Source organism: Gorilla gorilla, chromosome 12, assembly GCF_029281585.2.
Source record: "Gorilla gorilla gorilla isolate KB3781 chromosome 12, NHGRI_mGorGor1-v2.1_pri, whole genome shotgun sequence".
NCBI lineage: Eukaryota > Metazoa > Chordata > Mammalia > Primates > Hominidae > Gorilla > Gorilla gorilla.
Window position 1 is genome coordinate 133,976,034 of NC_073236.2, and position 20,183 is coordinate 133,996,216.

Below are 20,183 nucleotides of genomic sequence, written 5' to 3' on the forward strand. Positions count from 1 at the left end.
GATGGTCCACACCTGAAGGTGATGCTCACCACGTTGGGAAAAAAGATGGAGACTCAGGCGTCTGGATGGTGGTTAGAAAAGGCCGCCTACCATTCTCACTCCTCTGTGACCTTGGGGACTAGAACTAAATTTGGTGTTCCTTGGTGACTGGAACTCCACAGCATGGACATTTCAGGCCTGGGTGCACACATCCACCTACAGAAAATACCGAAAGATGCCATTCTACCACTTCAAAGACCAAGAGAGAGCCCTGACACAAGGGACCTCTCCTGAGAGCAGCTTGTGGGGCCATCCCGGTGCATTTCTGAGACATTTTTGTGACATGTTGGCCCTCCCTTCCCAGGTGGACAGCAACTGGGCAGGATTACTTCAGAAATAAAATACCTGTTTGTTAACCGACTGTCCATCCAGAACCTCCGTGAGGGTATAACATTCCCAGGTAGATCTCCAACCAAACACAGAGCCAGGAGAAATGAGAAAAGGACACAAAAATGGAGTGAGCATTCGAACATTTCCTCTATATGAAGTATCATGCACAGACTGAGAACGGATAGGGTCTTGCTCAATGCATAAGCTTGGGAGTCAGCAGAACTCACTTTGAATCTGGGCTCCGTCTCTTGCTAACTCTGTGGTCTTGGGCCTGCTGCTTAACCTCACTTGCCCGGTGTGTCACTGTCTGTCTACTGAGAATAATAAAAGTGTCCAAGTACAAAAACACTCTGAGAATTCAAACAATGCCATGTGCAGGTGAATTAGAACAGTGCTTTGCACACCTACATGTTCAAAAAGTGCCTATTACCATTATTTTATTGAATAAATAATCAAATATATTAATTAGAGCAATTGAATTTCATCTGAATTTTGGCCTATTTAGAAAAATTAAACCACAAAAAATTCAGATTTAATCCCCAGATTAAATCCTCAGATAGGCATACACATTTTTCAGGAAGGAAGCTGAGGCCCAAAGAAATTAAACAATTTGGCTAAGAACACATAATATCCTTGCAGCGCAGTTGTTAGATCACAAGAGCCCTTATCTTTCACTATGCCCGTTTGTCTATTATAGAAAATAAACATGTTTAGTGGCCAAGAAAACATCCTATTTAGGAAAGATATCATGTGAAGGGCTTGCAAAAGCTAGGTGAACTCTCCATTTTTAGCTCCAATTTTATATTTTCCAGTGTTATAATTTTATGCTTGTGTAATTAAACAAACTGGCTCATGACAAGCAAGGGTAAGGTGTTCATTCACTTCCCGCCTGGAACTGTTTTCAAGCGTGTTTACCTGGGAAACCATGTGTGACTAAAGACATCTCCCAGCGCAAGGGTGCAGACTCGGGGACCAGCGTTCAGCGCTGCATTCCTCCACTGGAATCCAAAATCTCCAGGTCCTCAAGATTTAATTACTGCGTGCAGACTAATATTTTGGGGTGAGGACGAGGGTGGGTGGGGAGACTGGGGGACTAAGGGACAGGGAGGTGGGGGGCTGGGGTTTCAGTTGGACACATTCCCATCCCCCACCCGCGCTGCTGCAGAAGCCCGCCATGCACCCACAGCACAGAAGACAAAGGGAGCAAAGCTGCCACCGAGAGTCCGCATTCCATCAGGAATTTGCAATGAAACTTTCACCTTTTCCAGCAAACTCTGTGTATTTGAAAGATTTAATTTTCTCCTCACCTCCTCCTGGCCAAGCAGGAAGAAGAATTGGAGGGCTTATTTTAGCACAGAGTGTAAGCTGGAAAGCCTTTTCTGAACCTAGCAATTGGTTTTTGTTTTGTGACCAGTGACTGCCACAAAAGGGGGGCCCACCGCCAACCCAAGTATTCAATTAACCCTGTGTGTGACAGGCAGAGGATAGAGGCTGGTTCAGGCCCCATTCATAGGATTCCGAGGGGGGCTTTTTTGAAGGATTCTTCTTAACAAAGGTTGCCAAACTAAGTAGCTTTTTTGTTGTTGCTTGGTTCTGGCCTATTGTTACCTCTCAAGCGACCTTTTCCACTTAATTGGGGCTTTAGAATTCCACGTCTATTGTATTTGGATACAAGAAACACCCTGCTTAGGAGCCCTGGAAGTTTATGAATATAAGCATTTCTGCATTAGGTGATTCCAAAGCTGTTTAGCTATCACTCCTGTCCATTGACATAAGTTACGCTGATAAAAATCATCATCAGAAAATAATAACCACAGTGATAATGAGTTTCCACATGTTGAGTTCCTATGAGGTGTCGGGCACTGTAATCTATGCTTTGTGTGTTTTGTTTCTAATGTCGCAATTAACTCTGCATGTTACAGACCAGGACTCTACAGTTCAAGAAGAAAGAAGCCGCACCACACCCCAATCAAAGCTGAGGGCAAATGCTGGACCCTCCCTCACTGCTGGGCCACAGGGCTTTATTCACACCATTCCGGGCTCTGCTAGTCAACAGTTCCGCTGTGTTAGCTCCCTGACTAGACTGGAAACCACAACTGCGAACAGAAAAAAGATTAAAATACGTTCTGTATGCACAGTTAAAAATGCAAATGCTTAGAGGGAACAGGTAGAAAATATAAATGTGTGAATTGGGTCTAGTGTCAGACAACAGAGAGCAGTGAGTCCTGAGGAAAACAGGAACGGCACACCTTCCAAAGAGGTTGACCTTCACATTGATTGTGTATATATATATATATATATTTCATCACTAAGCCAAACTCAGAAAATAGTTCTGTGTCTGGATTGGAGACTGGACCTCCTGGTAGAGGACATTTGTCCTCTGTTAATGACACCAGGCAGAAGTCACAAACTTGTAGCCTTCAAGCCATATTCCTTCCACAGACTTAGTTCTTTGCTCTGCACAGGGTTTCAAAAGTTGGGAGATTCCTTGTCTGAGATCTCTAGCTTCCTGCGGGACTCTAGACTATGCGGCATCCCCGGGCCTGTGTGGGTCCCCTGGCAATGACCAGCCATCCAAGTCAGACGGGGCGGGTCTCCCTGCTGCACTGTGCCTGCTACTCCACTCCTTGTGTCAGCTGACTGACCTTTGTGGCTCCTTGGGTTTGCCATGTCTGTGTCAAAGGGACTGAGCTTCCTAGGATCATTTTTCTTTGCTAAGGTCTGGGGTGACAGGAGCCCTCACTTAGTCCATTATACAAATATATACAGGCATGGAATTCACAAACTGAGGGTATCACAGTCATTCGTCTGGCAAATATGAACCTGTGACCCAAGGCCATCGAAGCATCCTTTTGACAAATTTTATGTACACACACATACACAGACACACAGACACACACACACAAACACGCAAAGGCACCAGCTATAGGGAGCAGAAAAAAAATGTTGCTCATGACATCCTGTTTGCACTCATGGCCAAGAGCATGCACATTTTATATTTAAAACATAATATGAATACGCAAGTAACCAAAATCGAGATGGTGAATGCCTGCAGTCATCTTTTTAATGAAATGAGAAAAAGAGAAAGTTGTCTTTTCTTAGTGAGCTTGTTCAACTATCCAGAAAATTTCTCCAAGAATGTTTAGAGAGTCCATATGTCATGGCACTCAAGCTCTTGTCTAGGATGTGGGATATGAACTCCCTTACCCTTCCTGAGTCACCTTCAGAGAACAGAATTGTGTCTTAGACTTAGAAGGGTTTCATACATGTTTGCCACTTAATCAGGCATTTGAACAACTTAATTGAATCTGAACATTTTATATCATTACATAAAGTGAAATATTCATGTTGCAGTCAAAATACTTCAAATTGTCGTAACCTAGCCTTTTAGCAATCTCACTAATTACTAAAATAGCCAAAAGCTACAAAATAAGAAACTAAATAACAATAAGATACAAATAACATGCAGAAATAAAACCTCTTTGTATCAGTTGAAGTGAAATCTACAAAATCCTTGTTATAAATGCCATGTCCTTGGCTTTCTTTAGAACGCTCTAAATCTTCACTCAAATTCAGGTTGCTCTTAATTTATATATGTATATTTAACCAGCTTCCTCATTCATGTTTCTAGTTCTCTCTAGATTAGAAAAAAATATTCCCTGAGAAACATTGCTATTATAGGGAAATGCACCAATAGCAAAAGTAAGAGCTGACAACTGACAGAGAAAAAAAAAGATAAAACATTGAAAACTACCAAAACAAACATAGAAACTCTAAAGATATGGTAACCTGGGGCTGTTTAAAAGAACGGAAAAACTTTACTGTGGAACTCCGAAAATATCACTGCACTACATCACAATATACGTTGTTTGCTCTTCTTAAGGAGAAAGAAAATTATATAATAAATTTAAAGGATCTATATACAAAATGACCTAAGTATGAAAAAGTTAAGAAGCCTAAAAGATGAATGCTCAGCCTTCTGGGCAACTCGCATTCCCACATTGATTCATTGTTTCCTGATGGCCTCAAATGCCTGACTCTGTTTAATTTTAGTCATTAAATCACTTTTGTCAATAAAACTATGAAAATTGTGTGAGACCTGGCATGGCATGGAAGCCAAGATTCAGCTCCTGGCAGCCCTGGACAAGGCTGTAGAGGTACAGGCTCTGTGGTCACTCCGCCTGCACCCCGCATCATCTCAACAGTGAGCGAGACTCAGATTTGCAAGCTGAGCCTGTGTCAGCCCTCTCTTTCCTGCTTGCTTCCAGCCATTATTTCTAATCAATTCTACCCTGCCATCCAGGGGCAAAATATGAGTACAAAATGAATCGGGATATAGTGGTTACCTCTTTACAAATAATAGGGAAGCACACACACACACACTTCTGTTGCTCAATCCACAAATGACAAACTCTCTCTCTCTACTACCTTCCAGGTAATTCTACAGATGATAAGCCCTGTTGGATAGAGAACATTTTATTCAAAATCTGAGCTTATGGGTGCAACACTGGGCTAGTTCATTTCTTCTTGTCTATTCTCTGGTCCCACACTGCCTGCTTCATCTCTTTCTGCTGTTGAGTAATTGTCAGCTACCAGTAACAAGTGGGAAGTGGAGAAGGAGAGAGAGAAAAAGAAAACAGGGAATGGGTGAAGTCCATTCAGCAAACGCGTGCTGAGCCTCTGTGCTCACTGCTGGGGAGAATGAGGTATCACCAGGAAAGGCTCAGCTTGGCCAGTACCCTGGATGGAGAGGTGGGTGTGTGTGCCCCTGGTGTGGAATGGTCAGAAAAGCGTGGGATGAGGCTGGAATGAGATAAAAGGTGCCTGAGGCAGGTGCTCCTGGGCAGCATCATCCAGGCCTGGCCTGAAGGAGAGATGGGAGGTTGGGGTCATTCCTGGTGGAAGAGACTACAAGCAAAAGCAAAAGCAAAAGCAAAACAGTAAGAAGGGGACAGGGTAGAATTTGGCACCAGAAGTAGCTGGCTGCAGTTTGAGGCAAATTTGGACAGGATCTAACGTCACTCACAAAGAGACCCCTCCCAAGGAGATGGATTTGCAAGACGCCCTCTCCTCTGGAGGGCCATCGGGCAGCATTTTCAACGGCATGAAGGGCTTTCCTTTACTCACCAAGACCTTAGGTCCATTTGGAGGGTGGAGATTGATCTCTGGACAGATAAGGAGACCAAGAACGGCAGGCATTTTCTTACTTTCTCAAGGCCCCAGACTTTGTGGATTGCAGAACCGGAAGTTAAAACCAGGCCATCTGACCCCAAGTCCTACATCTTTTCAGGAACCCTAAAACTCAATCATATTAGACATAATTTGTTATCTATGTTCACGTGCAATAAGAAAATAAGACTAGGCTTAGGACAAGAAGCAGTACCCCAGGTGCCAAGGGTTGGTTTCAGGGTTCTCTAGAGCAGGTGTTGGCAAACTTCCCCTGCCAAGGGCCAGTTAGTTTCAGATTTGCGGGTCATGAGCTTCCTGTTGCAACTACTCAACCCTGCCTGCGGCTGCAGTCTGAAAGCTGCCACCATCGACATCTAGACAAGTGGGTGCGGGTGTGGTGTGCTCCAGCAAAGCTTTAGCTACAATATAGGCAGTGTTGGGCCTTTGCCTGTGGGCTGCAGTTGGCCGACCCTAGCTCTAGGGTTTGCTTTTCCATGCCATGGAGCTTTTCATGTTGGGGCAGGAACCCAGAGAACAGCTTCAGTCGGAGAGGTCCAGCTGAATATCAGGAAAAGTCCTGTGCGGGTTTCCCAGGGTGGTTCACGTTTTCTTGCCCAAATGTTAGACACCTTGACTGTGCAGTGCCAGATTTTAGACACTGCTTAGTTTACCTTAATTCTAAAGATGGACATGGGACACAGGCTCTGTGGAGGATGGAGGTGGCACCAGATGACTTAGGGAGGCTTTCGACGTCCTTCCCGTGGTGGGGTAGGAACCACCTATCACAGAGAAGAATGCTGAGTCCAGACTGGGCCAGGACCAAGAAGTCATCCTAGGGAAAGTGATGATGCTTCACATGTGAGGAGCATGAACGTGGGCGAGCCCCTGAGGAAGGGGACAGGCATCCAAAAACAGTCAGAGGAGAGAACCGTCTTGTGTGTGCAGAACTGTATGCAACTCCTTATTGCAATGTGAATTTTGAGGTAGGCAATGACAAAAATGAGGCTTCAAAGGCAAGTGAGGGCCAGGCCATGGGGCTTCATATGCCATGCAAAGGACTCTGATTCTATCTTAGCAGCAAAGGCCACTGCAGGGCTGCACCCTGAAGCCTCCTGCAGCCACCAACTGGCAGCTTCAAAGCTGGGCTGCTGGAGGGCCCCTTAGGAGTGACTTCCTGGCAGTGCCAGGACTGGAGCCCAGTTTCTCTACAAGTGAATGAAGGAATCATTTCTACCATCCCAGAGGGCTCTTCTTGGACAGATCCTCTCCACTGATATAGTTATAATATTGACTCTCCCTGGAAGCTATTCTCTGGCCTGGGTTCATGCCAGGTCTGAATGTTCAGTGCCCAGCTACCCTGCGCCAGGCTGATTAAAGAAGCCTGGCCCTGGCAGCTGAGGGCCATGCCAATGGGACAGCTTGGGCTCCTCATCCCTTGTTCTCTTGGGGAAGAGAATGTTCTATCCTATGATGACCACTGGGTCCACCCTGGGCACAGATTAGAATAATCTTGGAACAAAACAGGACCCATTCCTAGGCACATCCTAGACCAATTTAATCAGATCTTTGAGAAAAGGGCCCGGCATCAGTTCACACTGGACGATGCCTGTGTGCAGGCAGGATTAAGTACCACTGCCATTGACATGCCAGGCTCCCTGCCAGGAAAGTAGCCAGGCCCCAGGCCTTGCTGGAAGTTCCTCTCCTTACCTATACCTGGCTGTGCTTAACCCAGGAGAGTAGCATGTGGGGGCAACACCAGAGCTTCTCTGACTCCTGGTGCATACAAGTCACATGGGTCTGGAGGTGGCGCCTGAGAATCTGCATTTCCAACAAGACTGCAGGGGACGCTGATGCTGCTGGTTCAGGGACCACACACTTCAGCAGCAGGACAATGGGCCAGCACAATCCTCCTGGCAGTAGTCTCTGGTTCCAAGTGTACCAAGATTGGGCCTGCTCAGCCCTGGGGGTTCACCCCTGCTGGTTAGCAGTCAGCTATGTGTGCCCCACAAGCATCTCTCTTCAATTTGTGAGCCAGAATGTGGAGGAAGTGGGAAGTTCTTGGGTCCGGAAGGTGCTTCAGGCCAAATGAGAGACCTGAGAAGTGGAAAATGGGAAGAAGAAGGACAGGAGCCACTGATTCTAAATATTCATGAGAAGGGGCTGCAAGATGTTAGAGAAGAACATGTCTATGGGAGCTGGAGAGCCAGGACCACTTCCTGGAAGAGGTGCAAGCGATATAGGTGGCCCCGAAAAGATCAATTAAATTAGATTTGAAGCCTCCTGCAGCCGCCAACCTGGAGCTCCAAAGCTGGGCTGCTTTGGAGAAGACAGAGGTGAGAATGGAATGGAGAAGGCTGGAGGGCTCAAATCCCACTCTCACAGCCTAGCCCAATTTCACTGTCTCCTTTTTTATGTATGTATGTATGTATGTATGTATGTATGTATGTATGTGTGTATGTATGTATGTATTTAGAGACTCAGTCACATTCTGTCACCCAGGCTGGAGTACAATGGTGCAATCTCGGCTCACTACAACCTCTGCCTCCTGGGTTCAAGCGATTCTCCTGCCTCAGCCTCCCGAGTAGCTGAGATTACAGGTGCCCACCATCATGCCTGGCTAATTTTTGTATTTTTCATAGAGACAGGGTTTCATCATGTTGGTCAGGCTGGTCTCAAACTCCTGACCTCAAGTGATCCTCCCGCCTTGGCCTCCCAAACTGCAGGGATTACAGGCATGAACAAGCCACCTCACCCGGCCTCCTTTTGTGTTTATTAACGTGCAGCCTTTCTTCTGGGGTTATAGCTTTTGTTGCACTGCACAGATTTCGTATTTTTTACTTCTAGCTCCTACTGTTCTGACACTGTATACTATATACTTCTCTATTTAGATTTTTGCTTCTGTAGGCTGTACACTATGATATGTCGTTCTCTTCCTTTACAGCCTGATGAACTCCTATGCATTCTTCAAAACCCATTTTAAATTATATCTTATCGCAGTACTGTTTCCTAACCATCTCCCTCAGGCAACATAAGTGATTTTTCGATCTATGCTTCTGCAGCTATCTGTACTAGAGTCCTTATTTTAGAGCATGAGTAGATTAGTTATTCTGTATTTGTGAAAGCACTTTTTGAAAAACAAAAATAAAAATGGACCAAAATAATAAACACTGAATTTTTTTTTTCTGTAATAGGGTTACATTAAAGGAGATTTTTTTGTAAAACACATACTATGATAAATGCACAATTTGTTATTATGGACGAATATATTCTAACAAGATTATATATTACAATAGCCAGCAAGAATTATCTCTACATAATATGGACTTTTGACAATAAAAAAGGAACAGAAAGAGAGTGAATTAACATACAATAAACACTAAGTAAAAATAACTTTATAATGAAAGATATTGTCATAAATATATAATGCGTAAATTGTGTTTATGAAAATGACATTTTAAAGCAAACAAATTATTAATTGCCTAATTCATTTGCTAATAATACAGATGTGGAAAAATTTCTTTCATTTTTATGTTAACGTTAGCTGAATTATTGCAGTGTATCCAAAAGCATCTTCAAGTTACGAGTGATGATAACATCTCTTCACATGAGCTCATTTTCTTTTTTAATTATGAAAATATTGTGTCTGCTTGTCCTGATTTTGGTTTTGCTGCTGAAATCAATATTGGCTTTGCATGTTCCAGGTTTAATCAGTTTCTGATTTTATGATGGGGAATTTCACAACCTTCATATCATCTCTTTGAATTTCTTCCTTTGAAATATTTACAAAGAATTGAAGTCTATAATGGATACCCACACACTAGGAAAAGCCAGCACCAGGGAATGTTAACTTCGTCTTTAATTTGCATACAGTAGCACAACACGTGGCACAAAACAGCCCACTGTATGTTGTGGCATGTGCGAATGTTTGTTCTGCACATAGAAAGTGTTCTTAAACTCCAGTGATATAACTGTGCAAACTGGAAGGTAAATAATGAACGCTGTAAAGCTCGGGGGAAGAGGAGGCTTCCTGGCAGCCGCGAGTGGGAATACAGCAGCTTCCTAAGGAATGCAGAATGGCAGGGCCAGGAAGGAAGGCCTGGGAGAGAAGCCTGGGGCAGGAATGTCGGGGCGGTGGCTCCGACTAAAGCCCGCCCACCTCAGCGCTGTATTTCCGAGTCCACCAGAGTGCTCTTGTTTCCAGCACAGAACCTGGGCCCTTGGCAGCCCCCGTTGCAGCCAGCCCTCTCCCCCAGGCTCATGGCTGGGAAACCAGCCCTGCGAAGGCTGATTGCGTTTTGCTCTAGGCCTGGATAAAGGTGCCTTTTCGCTGACTCAGTAACTCAGGTGGAGCCCTTCTTCAGAAGAGTCACCTCCTCCCCTCGCTGGAGCCCCTCAGTGCATGGTGCATTTAGCTGCTTGTTTACCGGTCATTAAAGCGGTGGTTGGGGGCGGTGAGAGGAGTTGGGGAACTTGGGTCTGAAGGGTGAGGAAAGATAACATCAGCCTGCAGCTTATAACCAATTTCGAAAGCGAGGCACAGGAGCCTTCTAGTGTGTCTTCTCTGCAGATGAGGGGCAGTGGCTCTAATTATTCCAGCAGCATAAATTCCATCCTCCATGGCCACTCAAATACCACAGGCAGCTGAGACCTGTGCAACCTCTCCTGAGGCTTCCTCCAGAGCTGGTGCAGCGCTCTTGGCAGGAAAAGAGGAGCCAGGAGGAGTGGTTTCCAATCCTAGTTCCACCCTTAAGGAGTTGCGGGACCCTCTGCCTCATCTGTAAAGTGACACAGGCCCCTCCCTCACTGTGCTGATGAGAGATAAGCATGCTAGCAGGCAATCTGCCTGAGTGTTGGATTATTTGAATCTCAATTTCTCCCTCTTGTCTACTTTTCCTCCTGAATGAAGTAGAAAATGAAGGAAAAACAGATTGGGTGTTAAATTCTCATATGTTTAAAGAATTGTAAGGCTTCTCTTTAATTTTCCCCTTTCCCTAAACAGGCCACCACTCACCACCCCAACACCAGGCCCATTCAGTTCCGCTGTGACCTGTGGCCTGATCTCCAAGCAGCCTCTCCCAGCTGATTTTTCCAAGGCAGTATAAGGCACCAGGGTGTTCTGCCTGAACCTTGACAGTAACCTCCTCATCAGTCTCACTGCTGCCATTCCTGGCTCCATAAAATCTGCACTTTCAGAGAAGCCAGTGTGATCTTCCCAAGTAGAAATGAGAGCATGGCACTACCCGGCTGGAAAACTCCCCAGAGCTTCCCGGAACACTTTGAAAGAAATACCAAGCCCTTACCTGGCCCTGCCTGTCCCTGACCTCAGTCTAGGCTGGTTCCACACCCTCTGCTTAGGCTCAGCCATGGGCCACACAGGCTGGACTTCCTTCTCTTCCTCAAACACGCCCTGCACCACCTAACCCAGGATCTTTGAACCAGCTCACCCTTGCTTGCGATGCTGTCTCTCCGGCCCATCTTCTCCTTCACAATTGAACCCGATCTTCACCTCCTAAGTAGCCAGTTCAACAACTTAGCCCCAGTCCAACACTCTCCAGTCCTCATCATTGTTCACCGTTTGAATTAACATCCATCTCCATCTTGTCTTCTTCATTTATTTCTTTGTCTAATTTTCTGTGCCATCTTTCATGCCTAGCAGTGCTCCCTGGGAGCACAGCTCGTATCTTTTCTCTGCTTATGCTCAGTGCCTAGAACTGTGCCTGGCAGAGAGTACGGGAGCAATCAGTATCTGTGGAATGGAAGAAAATGTACAGGCAGAGGCAGCACCTACATGTGGCCCTTCATGAAGAGTGTGCATTGTCAATATGCTCTCCATCTTTGCAAATGTAGAAAAGCTCATTGCTGATGCCCTCCCCCCACCCCCCGGTAACTAACCCAACTTCTACCTGCTACACTGGCCCCTCCTCTGAGGATAACTTCTCGTCAGGGCTTCAGGTGGCCTCATTTTGGGAGGAGCGTTTTACTCAGATCAAATACGTCTCTCTTTCTTATCTGACAATTTTTTTTTTTTTTGAGATGGAGCCTTGCTCTTGTAGCCCACGCTACAGTGCAATGGCTCACCACAACCTCCGCCTCTCACCACAACCTCCGCCTCTCAGATTCAAGCGATTCTCCTGCCTCAGCCTCCCAAGTAGCTGGGATTACAGGTGCCTGCCACCATGCCAGGTTAATTTATGTATTTTTAGTAGAGACGGAGTTTCACTGTGTTGACCAGGCTGGTCTCGAACTCCTGACCACAGGTGACCCGCCCTCCTCGGCTACCCAAGGTGCTGGGATTACAGGTATGAACCACCATGTCTGGCCTATCTGCCAATTTTTAAAGCCACCAAAAAGAAAAAAGAATGGAATCACTTTTCCATGTCTTCCAGACATCTGTCTATATATAGAGAGAGACAAAGACCTTAGGTAGGTAATTTAACTTTGATAAATAAGGTATAAACAAGATTGTCTTAGCTCTGCTGCCAATCTTGGAAGATCACTTACCTTCTCTAGACCTCAATTTCTTCACCCCTAAAAAGAAGGTATTGATACTAGGGGAATGGCTGAATGAATTTTGATAAATGGATATATTCGTGCTAAGGAAGGTCATTAAATAATTTTGAAAAGTGAATGACAAGGAAAAATGGTTAAGGTAAATTCAGAGCTCCAAAATATTAATATATTTCAAATGATGTAGATAACTTTTAAAGTATTTGGGGAAAATATCAAATGATCAGAAGTACATCTAAATGTTAGAGGATTATGCGTGGTTTTTATTTTCATTTTAATTCTCTAAATTGTAACCAGCAAGTACATAAAATATTCACGGCATTGCTCCTTTTCCAAATTAATAAACCTAAAATGAGGGAAGTCAACCAGATAATTTCTAAGCTCCCCTCTTGCCCTGCCAGCTTGAATTGTAGCTTTATTGCATGCACTTCTCATATGGGGATGGGGCAGGGGCAGGGCCAGGGGAGGGACTGACCCACGCTGGGCCTCTCAGAACACTGCATCCCCAGACCCCAGGGCTGTATTTGGGATGTGTTTGCGAGCCGAACAAGGCCAAACGAAGGACCTGAGGATTTTGCGAGAACTCTAGGGAAAGGGGTCCTCTTTTATCATTGGAGTTACTAATAAGAACTGTCAGGTTCTCTCTGACAATCCATGGAGAGTGTTTGCTTGTATGAAAGAGAATTCAGAAAAAAAGCAAACTTGAGAAGTAGAGAAAAAATGAACAAAAAACAATACTTATATTTGTTGACTTTATTCAGCCCATGGGTCCAGCTGGGTCAAAGTTGTGTTTAATCTTCCTGGTCACCTGACCCGATACATTTCCTCTCTTGCCTAAACTAGTGTGAGATGTGTCGGTCACAACTCAAAGACTCTGCCTCCTGGGCACAGTTAGGCGTCCATGCTATTCCAGCTTTGCCTTTGTAGCAATCTCTGCTCAAAGGATGGTCACATCCAACAGGAAGAACCATGGAGGCTGTGGTCCTCCTCGTCCTGCTGCATGACTAATTAGAAACACTGCATGCATGCACCCAGGCTCCACCAGGAAGATCTCCTCACTGTCTACACCAGGACGAAGTCAGGGCCTTAAAAACCTCTTTGTGCAAATTACCCAAATCCTAAAACAACATATTGTCATCTGGGAGCAAATCAATGCTGGAATAAATAGTCTAACAATGCAACTGATCCTCACTGAGTGTTTGACCTCACTGTCCACCCCACCATTCAATCTTACTTCCACTGTGAGACCAAGGTTCAGCCTCCACCCCATCCAGCATAGCTCAAACCAAGGCTGGTGACCTGGAGGAGCCGGGTGCCTTCAACTGTGGGAATCTCTCTCCCTACAGTGAGCCCAGAGCACCCGTGTCCCACAGCCCTTGAGCTGCAGCCTCCCTGAGACCCCCAGTGCTGGTGTCTGGGCTCTGGGTTTCTACTTTGGTTTCCTGGTTGTTGTTGTCAACCAGAGCCACAGTCTTCTTGAGGACCATGAAACTCTTGGAAGCCCCCAGAAATTGTCATCTTCCCAGAAATTGGATATTCTTTCTTCCTCCCCACATTCGGACAAGGTTCTCCATCCTGTGAGCCAGGCATTGCACTAGACTCTGGATATATCAGGATGTGAAACCACAGTCCCTGCCTTCAAGGAGCACAGATGAATGGGGCAGGGTGTAGATAATAGCAGTACAATCTTATGTAATAGATACAATGCTGGGTGTTTTTCAGGACAAGGAGAGAAACACCTAAAAGATCAGGGGGAGGCGTTTTGGAGGAAGTGGGAGCTCAGCGTAGCGTTAAACAATGAATACAAGTCATTCAGGTCACTGGAGAGGGTGCCCAGCTTAAGCAGAGGCATGAAGATGAGAAATATCGGGAAGCAAGCAGGAAAATACAAGCAACAGTTGTCACGGAAGCAATGAAGCAGGGCATCTCCCAAAATAAGGCCAGAAGGGAATATAGCAGCAAGAGAATGGAGATCACGTCCTCCAATATCAACATGGTCAGACAAAGGAGGAAGCTCGAACAGGGCCCCCAAGGCAGTGGGGGAGGCAAGTGAGATTTAATCAGGAAGCCAACACCATTCTATTTGCCTTCTGGATGTATCTGTTTGGTATTGAAACAAGAACATCTGCCTGACTGCGAGCACCGTGTTGTCTCCTAACACCAGACCCTGCCCAGTGGATCAGTCATCCTGGAGATCGACTCCAACTGGGGAATGGCTCAGAGTCATCAGAACAATTTGGTCATCATGACAGGGCTTCAGCCATACTGTTCCAAATATGCCCTCATCCCAGAGCCTGAGATCACTCCCGGTCTCCTCTCCAACCCTTAGACCCGTCACTGGGGTCTGACATACACAAAGCTAAGCCCACCAGGGCTAGCACCTGCTGAAGTGCCCACCATGAGCCTAAGTCTGGCTCACATCTGCACTGATGTCATCACACAACACAAAACATGGCTGTATTCATTTTACAGGGCTCTGAATGGGTAGCTAACTTCACTGAGACTATAACCTAGATCTCATGGCCTTTCCAAGTTTACACCTGCATCTTGTCATCACCTTTTCTGTCCCAAAGCACAGAGTCCATGGGTAATTTTTAGGTGTGTCAAACACCAGGCCTTATGCCAAGGACTCAGCAAACAAAGGTAAATAGGGCACAATTTTACCCCTAAGGAGTTTGAACCTGTCATGGCAAATACATAACCATCTTTTTCAATAGAGAACAGAAACACCAAGAGGTTATGTGATTTGCCCAACACCACAGGGCTTCCTGGTGCCGCTAGGACAGGTTCTGAACTACAACTCAGCACTCCAGACCCCGTGAAATAGTCCATTGCCAGCATTCCATGATGAGTTCACAGACTATGGAGAGGAATCACCTCTGGGGACCTACTGAGCAGACTTGGGGCAGTTGCTGACACATCCGAGAGTCAGACCTAGATTTCTCCTGGGCTGGATCCTCTCTAAAGCCATCTCCCTGATTTTAGAGTGGGCTTTATGACCCAGGTACATGATCAGCCTAGCTCTTGCTTTTCAAAAAGGAATTAGGGAAATGCTGAAAGACACTCGGCAAATCAATCTGTCTGATAGCAGCGTCCAGCCTGGCATACGGACTTGTTCTCATGCACATGGCAGAGACCTGTACCAGACGACCAGCATCTGAACCCCTGAGCCTTGTCTCACCTGAGCAGGGCTCCCTTTGTCACGGTGTCAGCGGCTCCGAGCCGTGAAGGTTCTGTGCTTCCAACGAGGCTCGTCTGGGAGGCATCAGCACAGCTTTTAGCTTCCTTTAGTGAGGCAGTCGTCAAAACACTGCCGGGACTGCAGAATGAAATCTGGATTTGAGAACCCTCTGCAGGGCTGCCAGGGGTGCTTGGCACTGCCTGGCGCCACCAGCCGGTCCAGCTCCAGCCAGACTGCTGACCTGGCACTGGCGCTGCGTGATATAACTCGCTCTCACGGGGAAGGTTTAACTGTCTCTTCCCCAAGCTCGGAGTCCTCCAGTCTCTGTAGGATGCATCTCTCTGTGATGCCCCTCTTCCCACACTCCGGACTCCTCTCTGCCAGGGTTCCAGCCGTTCAGGGACTCACAGCCCAACCCCTGCAAACATGCCAGCCAAGAATTCATCATTTTTAGCAAAGTAATTATTAATCCCAAGGCTTCTGTTGAAGTCCTTCTCTTTTATTAGTGCTGCCAATTAAAATATATTTAAGCATAAAGATATTTATAAAGAGTCTAGTGTTTTTCCATAAATACCTATCGATTGAAATCATTTTATTTTTAAAAAATCTAGCAACTATTCCCTTATTCCTCTATAACACGTTGTTCTCATTTAATTTATATGACTTTAAGACTTCATATGGATAGGATATAGTTGACTGGGGAGACATGGATACAAAAAAAAGTAACCATGTAGGAAATCAATAATGCACATTGGAATATTAATCATGTCATTGGAAGAATGCAAGAGACACATAAGAGCATAGAACTGAGACTAAGGAGACCTGGAGACCTGGGTTCCAGTTCCAGAAATAACACGAAATTAACTTTAAAGATTTGTGCAAGTTACTTGGTGCCTGGACGTCAGCATCTCCCCGGCTTTCAAGCAGTTAGGTTGGTTGATTGCCAAAGTCCTTCCCAGCATCACCATTCTAATATATATTTTTAAGCCAAAACACATATACCTGTGGTTTTTAGAGGAAGTATAATACAGCCATTAGAATCACTGAAGACTCACAGGCTTCTAATCCTCACTGCCCCTTCTTAGCTCTGTGACCCGGACAAATTGTCTACACAGTAGACACCTCAGTATCCCCGATTACAGGATGGGAGAACATTTGCTGTTACATGAGCTGATGCGTCACTGTTAAGAGTTAAATGAGCTAATTTATGCAAAACCAACCGGAACATTGCTTCATCGATGGTTTTGCACAATAAATGTTAACTGTTATTATTACTCTATTCAATGGTCCTAATTCTACCACGACTAACTTACTAACTTACCGGTTCGCCAGTACTGGATATGCAGTACTTGTTATATTTGTGTAGGAGTCATTGTCTTCCTGTAACAGGGTCCTGCTAATGCTTTCAAAGATAAGGCCACATCTCTGTGTTAGAAGACAGATTTTTGGCTTAGGGAAAAAAAAAATTTATTGAACACTTACTGTATGCCAGAGTACTCTCTAAAACATTTTTTTCTATATTATCTACATGTTTCAGGGCACTATGTAAAGTGTATTCCCTTTTAATAACAATTTAAAATACTCTCAATTATAAAACAAGGTGATTCCAATGCATAAAATGTACATACTTTGCACAAAGCTATAGATGTGGTTAGTGTTAAATCCAAGAACCAGGAAGTCTAACTCAAAGTAATTCATCATGTCAATTGCCCAAGCTAAAGGGGGATTCAAATGTATACTTCTCAGGTGGTGGGTGCACCAAAATCTCACAAATCACCACTGAAGAACTTACTCATGTAACCAAACACCACCTGTTTCCCAAAAACCTGTGGAACTAAAAATAAAATTAAATAAAATAAAGGGGAATGCAAACACAGAAAGTAGAAACTGAAAAGAGACTTTATAGGAGGGCAAGAGAGATTGGTCTTTTTGTCTTCAATCTCTCACCTACAACTTTTTTTTTTTTTTTTTGGAGACAGGGTCTCACTCTGTTAGCTGAGCTGGAGTGTGTGGTGCAACCATGACCCACTGCAGCCTCAACTTCCCAGCTCAATCTTCCCACCTCAACCTCCCAAGTAGCTGGGATTACAGACACCATCATAGCTGGCTAACTTTTAAATTTTTCTTTTGTAGAGAAAAGATCTTATATTACCCAGGCTGGTCTCAAACTCCAGGGCTCAAGAGATTCTCCCACTTTGACCTCCCAAACTGTTAGGATTACAACTGTGAGCCATAGTGCCTGGCCCCAACTTTTTATTGGTGCGTGGACGTTACAAAAAGTTTTAAAGTATGAGTCTTCAAAATACGTAGTGATATATACATTACATATACCCCACACAGAATAGTAATAATAGTAGCAACAACAACAACTGAGGACGGAAACCTAGAAGGAAAATGTCTCTCTTCCATCAGCCCCTTTCAGGATGCTACCACTGATCTCTACTGAGAAAGCCTAACATCCTACCAGCTGACAGAGAGGAAATGTTTACAGGGCCCAGCTGCAAGATTTCACAGCAGGGCAAGAAGGGTGGATTTAAAGCTGAGAGGCAATAAATTGATGAGGGGAAGAGAACATGTAGATGACAGAAGGGTCCTCACCTCCCAAGAAAAGTCAGGATCCACAGCCAGCCTTAGAGGTTTTCTATTTTAATATTAAAATAAAGTAAAGCCTCCTTTTCCCCATGAATCTATCTGTCATTCATTTAATCAAAAATTTACATTGAAATGTTTAATAAGATGGCTGTGGTGCTGAACATCCTTTACAGATATCAAAAGATGCCTTAATGTCCATCTTAGGTGTTCATTCCCTGGTAAAGGGGATCTCCATTTCCTTCTAATCAGTTCCTACTAGTTCTCGGCATTATTAAATGTATATTTTTCAGTCTACGTTTTTTTATATGATTTTGCACAAGCTGTTCCCCTTTCTATAGAATTTTTATGTGAAGTCCAGGTGAGTTCATGACTCCCACCCTATTCCATCTCTATTTGTTCTACACATTTAGATTATTACATTTAAGTCACCCTGTTATATTGATTTACCTATCTATTTCTCTTGTGAGTCTCTTAGTGACAAAAGCAATGTCTTAGTCGTCTTTGTTTCCCTGAATTTTCATCCAATGTTTCTTAACCTTTGCACATATTGAAATTTGTGAGTGGGTCATTCTTCTTTGTAGGGGGACTGACCTGTGCATTGTAGGATTTCAGCAGCATCCCTGGCTTCTACCCACTAGATGCCAGTAACATCCTCCTAGTTGAGCCAACCAGAAACCTCCCCAGCCGTTGCTCAACATCTCTCGGGTGGCAGAATCAATGCCACTTGAGAATCGCTACGTTAGTATGATTACTAGGTCAGAATTAATACTAAACACCGTGGTCATTGAAAAAAATATCAAATTACAATAGAATCCATTAAATATAACATAAGCTGCAGTCATTTGACAACTAATATGTCTCAATTTATTTCTGTAGGAAAGAGCAAACTACAAATTCATTTATTTATTCATTTAATTAGTAAATTGAATGAACATACTGACTACTTATTCCACTGTAAGTGCTTTCCTAGCCCTGAATGTAGAGAGGTAAGAAAATTAAATTTCTGTCCTTGCTGGGGTTATCTGATAAAAAGTCTTCCACCTACACACACAAATATACATATATTCTTAGCTAACAAATCCAGCCATCCATCTATGCATGTATTAATGTATTTCACAAATAACTGCTGCTCCTGCTTTGTGCTGGACACCACCATGGCTGTGCTGGGGATATGGAGCTTGATAAGACACAATTCCTGTCTTCAGGCAACCATAGGCAAAGAAAATCTAGTAAACAATTGGGTGCAAGAATATATTTATTTATGCAATAAACATTTAGGTACAGTGCTACCTACTGATATGATATTGAGCAAAGTTGATACAGTCTCATGCAGCTAACAGCCTAGGAATGAAGACAGACAGGAAGAACATTCTAGGAGAAGCGAGAAGGACCATGGAAGTCCAGGGTGGGTCCACCTGTCTGAGATCAGGGAGTATTTGTGGTGATTTTAACACATGCCCATCAGTTCTCTGACACTCCTCCCACAAAAAGTAGGGTCTATATCACCTCATCTCTTAAGTTGACTCGAGTGACCCACTTCTAATAGGATGTGGCAGAAATGGAGCCATGTGACTCCTGAGGTTAGACATAAAAGTTAATATGGCTCTGCTTGGTTTTCTGTATTTTGGGGCTCACCATGGAACTCAGCCGGGATACTGTAAGAAAGTTCAGGCCACGTGGCTAGGCTGTGTGTAGGCATCCCAGCTGGCAGTCCTAGCTGAGGCCACAGCCAATGGCCCCATGAACCACCAGACATGAGAGTGGATGAGCTTTTATGCAAGTCCAGCCTTCAAGTTGCTCTGTCTGGGGCTAACTGGAGCAGAAAGGAGCTATCCTCACCAAGCCCTGCCCCAGCTGAAGATTTGTGAATAAAAGAAATATTATTGGTTTAAGCCACTGAGTTATGGGACAGTTTGTTATGCAGCCCATGTTTAGTACCTAAACAATATAATGGATTGGATTAAAAGTTGCCCAACTGTGGTGGGCGCACAAAGTCTATACTGAGTAGTTCAAAAAAGACTTCATGAGTTGGTGATATGAGTCCTGTCTTGGAATATGAATGTGTGCACCAGTGAGTATTAGCCAGGCAGAGGAGGGCAGAAATGAAGATAAGAAGTCACATGTCTATTCTTTGAAGTGTGAGCATTTCAGTTTGTTAAGACCGTGGAAGACAGCACTGGAATGGAAGAATCAAAATAAAGAAAGTTAATTTGTTAGCTTTATTTAACATCAATACGGTTAGTTTGTTGACTAACAAAATAAAGCTAGATTCAAATATGCAAAGCCCTTACAACTAGTTTTACTATTATGACAAAATACACAAAATATAAAATGTATCATTTCAACAGGGTACAATTCAGTGGCA

At 44.4% G+C, this 20,183-nt stretch overlaps 1 protein-coding gene across 2 annotated transcripts in view; it reads right to left on the reverse strand.

Annotated features, from left to right (window-relative positions):
- LOC109025801 (uncharacterized) overlaps positions 1-15,585 on the reverse strand; it is a 38,923-nt gene extending 23,338 nt beyond the window's left edge. The window contains exon 1 of one of the 2 annotated variants that reach the window (XM_055378724.2): positions 15,227-15,585. The gene's annotated coding sequence lies outside the window, so the exon portion shown is untranslated. Of the gene's footprint in view, positions 1-384; positions 2,658-15,226 lie in introns of those variants that run through there. The other variant, XM_055378725.2, reaches the window with a different exon arrangement.
- Between the last annotated feature and the right edge of the window lie 4,598 nt (positions 15,586-20,183).